This window comes from Furipterus horrens, unplaced genomic scaffold (genome assembly GCF_987537825.1).
Source record: "Furipterus horrens unplaced genomic scaffold, mFurHor1.1.pri manual_scaffold_2, whole genome shotgun sequence".
NCBI classification, from domain to species: domain Eukaryota; kingdom Metazoa; phylum Chordata; class Mammalia; order Chiroptera; family Furipteridae; genus Furipterus; species Furipterus horrens.
In genome coordinates, this window is record NW_028327172.1 from 131,110,670 (window position 1) to 131,120,421 (window position 9,752).

The following is a 9,752-nucleotide window of genomic DNA, read 5'->3' on the forward strand; positions in this document are numbered from 1 at the left end:
TAAAAGCCAAAATCAGGTCATTTCCTAGAATGGAAAGAGGGAGTAGCAAGCTGACAGAGCAGGAATAAGTTGCACAAGTTTATTAGTAACAACACCTGGGGTCACTGCTGAAGATACTGAGGTGAGAGATAGGCCATGCTGGAAGAGAGGAGGCCCAGACATGTCTCAGGGAGTGTGGAGAAGAGCCTCACCGAGGGACATCAGATTTCCCCAACTAAGCTCCAGTCAGATTCCACATACAGGCCTGTGCACCAGGAGCAATAGCATTGTCTTTCTCAAGTCCTATGTCCCAACTCAAGGTGAGTCGTCATCATCATCATCAAAGAGGTCATATGGCTTTTAAACAAGAGTGGATTTTGAAATGGCACAGAATCATATCCCACCTGTACCACCTACTGTACCGACCCAGTCACCTTGAATATGCTAACTACCCCTACAAATCAATAATATCTTTTCTTCTTGATAAAATTTATTCCATTTATCAATCTAGTAAAAATTAAAACAAGTTTTTAGAACCTGTAACCAAAGACCTTGAAATTGAAATTGTTAAAATTGGCCTGGTAATGAGACCAAGATGGGCAGCATGTAGTTTACAAGCTGCTACTGCTGTATGGACTACATATCCTGTATTATATATGTATTTTTATCATTCTTAGTCTGGTTTGGCAAAGAGATTAGCTAACCTTAATTTCTCGCAAGATCCTTCTTTAATGATTAATAGTATTGAATTTTCACTGCTTTTTACTGCATCAGAGTCAAGATAAACTAAAATTCAGAAAGCACAAAAATTAATCAAATGCACCATAAGAGCTTTGGAAATTTTAAAAATTGGTGCTGGAAATTATGAGTCTCAGATTGGAGCTTGGATTAAGTCAGGTAAGTTTTAAAATATTCCATTTAACAAAAATAATAAATTTAATGCCTTTCCTAGGAATATGTTACTTAAAAATATAATTCAGCATATAAACTTACATCTTTTATCTGTCAGAAACCATGATGAGTGTATTTTTAAAAAATAATTTGTTTATTTATTTGTTTATTTATTTTTAGAGAGAGGGGAAAGGAGAAAGAGAGGGAGAGAAACACCACTGTGTGGTTGCCTCTCACTCGCGCCCCCAACTGGGGACCTGATGTGCAACCTAGTCATATGCTTTGACTGGGAATCGAACCAGCAACACTTGGTTCACAGGCCAAAGATCAATTCACTGAGCCTCAGAACCCAGGGGCTGTAAGTGTATTTTTAATTATTTTGATTTGCTCCAACCTTCTACATGGCTTTATGAAGCAGTAACTTCACCATGGATAACTAGTGAAAACAAATTATTTCATTTATGTGAAATTTTAAAATATAAAATTGATTTGAATGATTTTCAGGGATTTGTAAATAATAATATAGAATTGAACAATGTTTCAATTCCTGCAACTATATAAAAAGCTAAAAAGATAGCATGTTGCAATCAATAGTGCTGAAGTTGAAAGGGGTTTCAGTTTAATGAACATAATTTATACAAGGGTGAGAGGTAGTTTAACAATAGGTCACATAGCAAATTTAATGACAATAAATTTATTGGGGAAAGAGTTAGCAGATTGGGATGTAACATCATTTGTAAAATACTGGTCAAATTGCAACCATAGGTTGGCCACAGATATAAGTGTTGGGCAAAAAATCAACAAAAGACCTCTATGAGAATTAGCTGGCAATATGGAACCTACAAAAAAGAGTATTATGAATGCTTTATCATATGCACATTATGTGCTATACAATTTTTAATGTAAACTTTTTTGAAATTCAGATGTTAAACTTTTTAAAAATTTTATTTTATTGATTATGCACTTACAGTTGTCTCAATTGCTCCCCTCCACCCAGCACCCCCTACTCCCTCAGGCAATTCCTACACATTGTTCATGTCCATGGGTCATGCATATAAGTTCTTTGGCTACTCTGTTTCCTATACTGTACTTTACATCCCCATGACTGTTCTGTGACTACCAATTTTTACTTCTTTTTAAAATTTTTAAATTTTTAATTAATTAATTTATTTATTTTTGGAGGGGACCCTGGCTCTGTAACAATTTCCCCCTCTCAGACTTAAGACCCTTTATAATCTTATAAAGGACAATAGGCGAAGGTCTCGTGCTCCTCTAGCTGCTTCAAGCTGCACTTGGTCATCGTCCTACCTACCCTTGGGTCCAGAAATCCCTAATAAGCGTGAGGGTGTGGAAGGGAGGGTGACCTTCCCACATGGGGAAGAATTTTCCAGACTCCAGGTCAGCTGGCTGTCCCCGGATAACAGCATGCTTGATTTAACATCCCTTGTTGCACTCTGGGAGCAACAGATTTGGCAACAAGATTAAAAGGCATCATTCAATCCATAACCACTAGATAATAAAAGGCAGGGATTAATTTTTCAATGTCACATATTAGGGGGAAAAAAAAGGCTTCTTTGGAGGAAGGTATTCAAGGCACGTCACACTTGTCCAAAGCCCTTTTGCCCATTATACTTAATTTGGGCTGAGAGGACTATTTTAGGTTTCCCCCCTCTCAGACCTCTGGGCCCTTTCTGTCCAAGCCATTAGGATAGAAAAGAGAACCAGTTTTAAAGTGAAGCCCACAGACCACCCCATACTTCACCAGCCCAGCCACTTAGTTCAGCCAAACCATTGAGTCTCAGGAGGCAGCGATGCAGACAGGATTAAGTGAGGCCTATATGTACAGACAATCACTCAGGTAATGAGATCGTAGGTTTATGTCCTATGAAAACAGAACACACATGTTAACTTACTCAATATAACCCACAAACCAGTCTCTAAATCTCTGAGACTGTCTTATTAGGAAGACATCCAGTTGCAAGGCATTTAACATTCTTCTTACCTGTAAATTAAGCATCTTTGTTGATGTCACAGACCTAGTTTAACTTTCAAATGAAAACAAACTTTAAATGAAAATAAACTTTAAAGGTAGTTAGTTGCACTAGTTTATATTCTACCACTGAGCATTGTGATTTTCCTTGAATCATGATTTTTCTCCTTAAGATTACCCTCCTTGTCATTAAAGGGACTGCATTAAGCCCAATTTTAATTTATCCTGTTCATTTGCATAAATACAACAAGAGCAGCAAATGATCACTTATGATCTTTAGTTCTGCTTTGCTGTAACTTACACAAGGAAACTTTAGGGTGACTTTACTTTCAGTCTGCCCTTCAATATAATATTTTATATTTGAGAGGATAAATCTCTAAGCATGGATCCTCATAGAAAATCACAAATAGAATATTTCTTCCTCTTTCTATCAACTATACCTGTCAGTGGTAAATTAGTAAATTTGTTTGAAGAAACATGCTTTTTAAAATTTAAATACAGTGTAATATTAAAGAAAGAAGGTTCGTATCTCACCATGAACATATTTCATAAATGCAAGAAACTCATGGATTAATTTCTCAAAAATCAAACATATTTTTACAGAGTATAATATCAAAAGTGGGAGATTTCCCCCATTCCAATGACAGTTTCTATCCCTAAAGGATAAACCACTGCTTACAGGTTGTTTTTTTTTTTTGTTTTGTTTTGTTTTGTTTTGTTTTGTTTTGTTTTGCTTTGCCCACAGGGGAGGGGATAATGTGTAGATGTACATATACATTTATTTCTATGTTATTTTGGTATATCAAATTAATTATGGAACTTAAAATTTTTTTTCTTTTAGAGAGAAAGTAAGGGAGACAGAAGGAGAGAAAAAAAATATTGATGGGTTGCCTCCTCATATATGCCCCAACAGGGGAACAAACCTGTATCATGGATATGTGCCCTGACCAGAAATCAAACCACAACCTTTTGGTCTACAAGATGATGCTCCAACCAATTTGTCAAGAACAAATTTGCAAGACTCAAACTACCCTATTTTAAGACTTGCAAAGCTACCATAATCAACAGAGTGTGGTTTTGGAAAAAAAGATAAAGTAGATTAGAGTAACACTATAGAAATTCTAGAAATAAGTGCTCACAAAGGCATTGCAATGTGGAAAAGTGAGTCTTTCAACAAACAGTGCTGAAGAGCTTTATCAATATGACCATGGGAAACATGAACCTCGGATACAACCTCACACCTTAGAAAAGAACATATGAGCTAAAATCATAAAGCTTCTGGAAAAAAATGTAAGAGTATTTATAATTTAGGGGTAGGCAAAGATTTCTCAGAACACAAAAATACCAGCTATAAAAGAAAAAAAAAAGAATAATAAGACAAATATCATCAGAATTGTTTTCTTTGCATCAAAAGTTAAGAAAATAAAAAAGTAAGACACAAACTTGGAGAATATTTCATAATACTGTATCTGCAAAATACTTAAGTACAGAATAAAGAGTTTCTATAAACTAGTTATAAAAATACCAAAAAATATGAAAAAGGGCAGAGTTCTGAAAAATTCAAAGCAGACATCTAATGAACAACAACAAAAATGGCATTCCACACCATTAGCCATGAGAAAAAGGCAAAATGAAGACCTCACTGAAATAAATGAGACCGACAATATCAAACACCCATGACATGTGGAATGTGAACTTTCTTATGCTAATGTTGAGTGTGTAAAATGGTACAACCACTCTGGAAAACTGGAAGTTTTTACAAAGTTAAACATACAACCCTGGAATTTCATTTCTAGGTATTTACTCAAGAAAAAGAAAAATAAATGTCCGCCATAACACTTGTACAAGAGAGTTGATAGCATTTTTACTCTCTAGAGCCCCCAAACTGAGAACAATTAAAATTTTTATCAGCAGGAGAACAGATGAGCTATTTGTTATTATATCATGGACACTGATCAGCCATAAAAAAGGAGGAACTGCTGATACATGCAGCAACACAGATGAGTCACAGAGACATGCTGATCTAAGAAGCTGGGCACAAATGGGAATGTATGATTTCATGAATAGGAACTTCAAGAACAAACAAAACAAAGTCTGATATAAATCAAAATAGTTGTTGCCAATAGGAGATGGGAACATAGTGAAAAAGAACATGGGATGGGTTTCTGGCATGATTCTTTTCTGGGTTACTGGTCAATGACATATATATCTATTCATCAAAATGCACAGAATTATACATTGAAGATCTGTGCCTTTCTTTGCACATAAACTTTAACCTCAATTAAAAAAAAAATCAGATCTATCATTTCATACTGAGGGAAACACATCAACTTCATTGGTTAAACCACCCTCTAACATTAATAACCAGAACTGGGTTTAAATCAAGATTGTAAGAATTTTCTCCAAATTGGTCTATGAGTTCTTACATTAATCTTCATCTGACTCTATTAGAGAATATGATGTTTTCTGATTTCTGTGAGTGTGGAGAAATCTATGTTGTAAAAATTTACCTCCATTCTTAAATCAGTTATCTCCTTAGAACCTGGCAAATACACAACAGGGAACCAGGCAAGTTCATTTTATTTACACGTACTTCATCTCATTTGACATACTTGACTTGGCCTCAGCAAAGTACTGGAAAATTAGTTCAATTGTATGTTAGTGTCACATGTAGAGAAATGGGGTGGGACTCAAGAAAAAGAAAAGATACAACACTACAAAATTACTTAAATAAGTCAGTACCCCAACTAACGTTTTTGGGGAGTATAGCTGCTGACATGCCTTTTGTGCTAAATTTTTAAGGTAGAGATTATTTAAATTCAGGTGGTTGAGGTGAGGAAATTCATGAGAGACTAAGAGAACACTGATAAAAGTGGGGACAAAGTAGAAACTGCCAAGTCAGGGCCAGCTGCTTGCCAACATGAATGAAATCATAGGAATCATTTGGATGACTTAGAGGCCAAAGATAAAAGCACAATAAATTCCCAGAAAACTAGATTACAGAGAGAACCATTCAAAATTAACAAGTGCATTAATCACAAATTTGAAATGGAGGTATTTGTTTTTTAATTAAACTCATACCGTTCATTTTCAGCTAATTTTAGGCCATCATTTTTTTAAAAAGGAAATACACACACACACACACATATTCAACTCATCCTAAAATTACACTCAACCTCTGATATTTCCAAGCATTTTCCATTCCAGTGAGCTTAATATTTTTGTTACCATGACAACATGTTATACTACAATTTTTTTTTTGATAGTGTGTACTAAGGGTTGGTTGAGAAGTTATAATTAAAAATGAAACACCTTCCATTTGATTATAGAGATCCATTTTCTTTTAGATCTAAGGGATTTTTAAAAACCCACCACAGGTCACCAGATTGCAAAGATAAGGACCTCACAGTAGGATGCCCCCGTTCTGAATGTGGGAATTCTACTCTGAATGTGGGAATTCTACTCTGAAGCACTTATTGAGTGAATGGATGACAAGTGCTAGGGAGTTGAAAAAGAAATGTTTTCTCTAGATCCTTAGGACAGAATTGTAATAAAAGGAGGAAAGCTTTCCGTTCAGTTGAACCAGCAGATTGACATTTGGTACAAATTGAGGACATTTAAAAAAAAATATGTTATCCCTGTGGATGACAAAGACACCGATTTAACAAAAAGAAAAAATTATTATATGCTTACATCTTAATATCTTTCTTCTGGATCTGAGATATGGTTCAATAAAGGAGAGGTGAAAACAGATTATTAAACAGGATATGGCTCCTTGCCAGTTCATTCCTGAAAAAAGCATTTCTGTGCCCAATGTTGTCATTTTTCATAAGCATTGACAATAAGTCAAAAGGCTACAGCTATATTTCCTGTATAGCTGACCAGTGATTATAAGATCAAGATGGCTAACCTTGAGCTGTTTTATGTCTTTTTATAGAGAAAGCTTTAGAAAACAGTACATGAAACATTAAGATGTTACCACGATTACAACAAGTAAAATCACCGTGAAATGTCCAGTAGAAATGCAAACATCATTTACTCTGGACTTTCCTCAGGCTCTGCATTATGATCATACAAAATATCTTGAGATATTAGAAACATTACAAAATTTCCTTTCATAAAGTGCAATGTGAGGGAAGTTATAATAACCATGTACATTTAAGTACTTTTCCAAACTTGAAAGTGTTGTTTGTTTTGTTATAAAAAAGATTCTATCACAGCTTATAATACATTGCCTTTCCTAAAATTCTGTTCCATGTTAATGAATCAAAATATACTCCAATCTGTTTTAAAATGTAAAGTGCCAAGTGGCTATGTAATATTCCCAATTTCCATAGATGAACAGAATGAGTGAACACTCAACTCTAGTGTACATGAGTTGTGTTTAACTTTGTATTGCCATGGTTAAATAAATCAGATCTTCTGGAGAATAATAGACATGAGTGCATGGAAATGTTTATATTTCCATAGATTTGTTTTCAGTAGGAAATGAAATCGTTAAATGACAACAATAAAAAAAAGCCAGATTTAGACCTGGGTGACACGGATGTTCCACAAGTCCAAGCACTGTCCATGGTGTCATTTGCCTCCCTCTGAACACAGGACACAAGGAAGGAGGAGGAAGAGTGCAGTCCCAGGGGGTGCCTGAGAAAGGAAAGTATAACACGGGAGAAAGGCCAGGGCCTTCAGTGATAAATTTCTTACTTTTCTTCACATTTGGGACCAGACTGCCTTTGGATGACATTAAGAGGCAATCATGCCCTTCTAGCAATAATTTTGGTAACTTCCAGGTATCATAAATCACCTTATATTGATGCTCTTAAAATCCACCCAAACATTCAGGAACCCTACTTAAAATTCCCCTCCTCTTCTACTCTGACTTCTTCTCATCAAAAGCACTCAAACAACCACATAACTTGAAGGAAAGTGATTCTTAAGCAGGTCTTTAGGAAAGTGATTGCATCCATTATATATGCACTTAAACACTTGGGGATTCAAGAGCCCTATAGTTACCCTTTCCATAGCTAGACTATGTATGGATTTTCAAGCACAAACATGTGATCTTCAATTTAATTCCTTTCCAAGAAATAATGGAGATTTACCTTTGACCAATTTAGGATGATCTCAGCCAATTTTAATGGGTTTGTGTCCACATTGCAGGGAGACACAGAGAACCCAAGTTTGGGGTGGAGAGGAATAAATACGGTCCTTGGACAAGGTTTTCTATCTATGCTGACACCCTGTAAGATGCCCATAGTCCACTATGTCTCCAGCCACTGTTATCCTCATCATTGAAAATGCTGTCTTTCTTTTAGAAATATGTGCCTGTCACCTCCTGGGCACCAAGGAAAGCTGGCTTGTTCCCTGCACATTGCAGGGTAGCACTGTATAATCACAGATCGCTCAATGCCATCGCCTTAGGTGACCTAGATGCAGGCCAGGACTGGGTGTTACAAGGCAGGGTGAAGACCTATCTCTAAAACACAGACTAATATCTAACCTCTCCTTCCCTTCCCTTCTTTCTTTTTCTCTAGGGCAGGGAGTTTTCAGCTCCTCTTCTGAAGGGAAACCAGTTTTTAATGACCAAATACTCATGTATCTTTTATTCAAATGCTATGAATCTTGACTTTTAAAGAACATTTTCTTACTTTATTATATCTTGCCAATGTTGAAGAGATAAACACACAGATGTGTAGGCTGTAGTGAAGAAGTCTTACTTTTATAAGAGAATTGAGAAGCTGCTAAAACAATTCCAGGTATTATCTTCAGTGATACTCCTTATCTTTATTCCAGGACTCCAGGTAACATTCAGCCCTAACTGCTACCAAAAAGGCAGAAAATCCCCATTGAATCTTTTTAACAAATCATGAACAAAGAAGCATCATTTGCAAAGTCACTCATACACCCAGGCTCGTGGACTTCCCAAGGCACCCTCACACAGATCCTTGTGGTACCCCTCCTGCCTTGCATGGTGTATAATCTGGAAGTTCTGTTTTACTGTGGTCATATCCAGGGCCATGTCCAGGGGCCATGCCTGACCATGGTCTGACCTCAGAACCAGATATTGTAAAGTCAGAAGCCAAGATCTTGTTTCCCTGAAGTCAATGGCCATTGACTGTTCAGTTCTAACCTAACTAGAACCATATTTCCTCCCCATAAATCTTTGTGTCCCCTAAATCTGTGTCCCCTCAAGCGCCCATGCTTTAAGAAGGTGGGAAGCAGACCTTTGTCCACAGCAGCGTCTCTGAGATGGTAACCCTGACACACAAGCAGTAATGAGGGTGATTTTCCTGTCAGAAGCTCCACAACTTGGTTGGTGAATTAGGCACTTGAAGTTCCCACATCCCTACACCATATTCATTTTTCTTCTCCCCAGAAACTTAGCCATTTGCAGAAGCACTCTCAGCCCCCGTCCAGAGCACCCTCCTACAAAATGCTCAGGAATGAACCAATTCTTCTGTGTGTGAAGTTAGTAATGACATCTGTTGGCTTACAACCTTGATTTCCAGTCCCAGCGAGGTCTCCTCACTGTTACAATGACATTCCCACTCTAGATCTTGACTGGGTCAACTGAGAAAGGAGAGGATCCTAACTGGGCCCAGATCTGTGAGTATCTGCTGGTCTCTCCAAGCTTTGGAGACCCCAGGCCATCTTGTCTTTCTCTGTGTGTAATGTTCTCCTGTGAAACACTTGGATTCTCTCTGAGCAGCACAGAAGAGAGCTCCGTACCCTCAGTCCTGTGTCATCCACTCCACACTAGGCAGCTCTCATCTTCCCCTAAGCCCAGGCTTGTCTAAGCACCTGAGCCTTCCCTCCTAGGGCAGATAGGGGTACCCTAACAAATTGGGGTGACAGCTGACTACAGGTCCCTCTGCCTCAGTGGGTTCAGCAA

General features: G+C 37.2%; 1 pseudogene; it reads left to right on the plus strand.

Moving 5' to 3' along the window:
* The first annotated feature begins 332 nt into the window (after positions 1–332).
* Positions 333–1,730, plus strand: LOC150019497 (E3 SUMO-protein ligase KIAA1586 pseudogene; annotated as a pseudogene).
* The last annotated feature ends 8,022 nt before the right edge of the window (positions 1,731–9,752 follow it).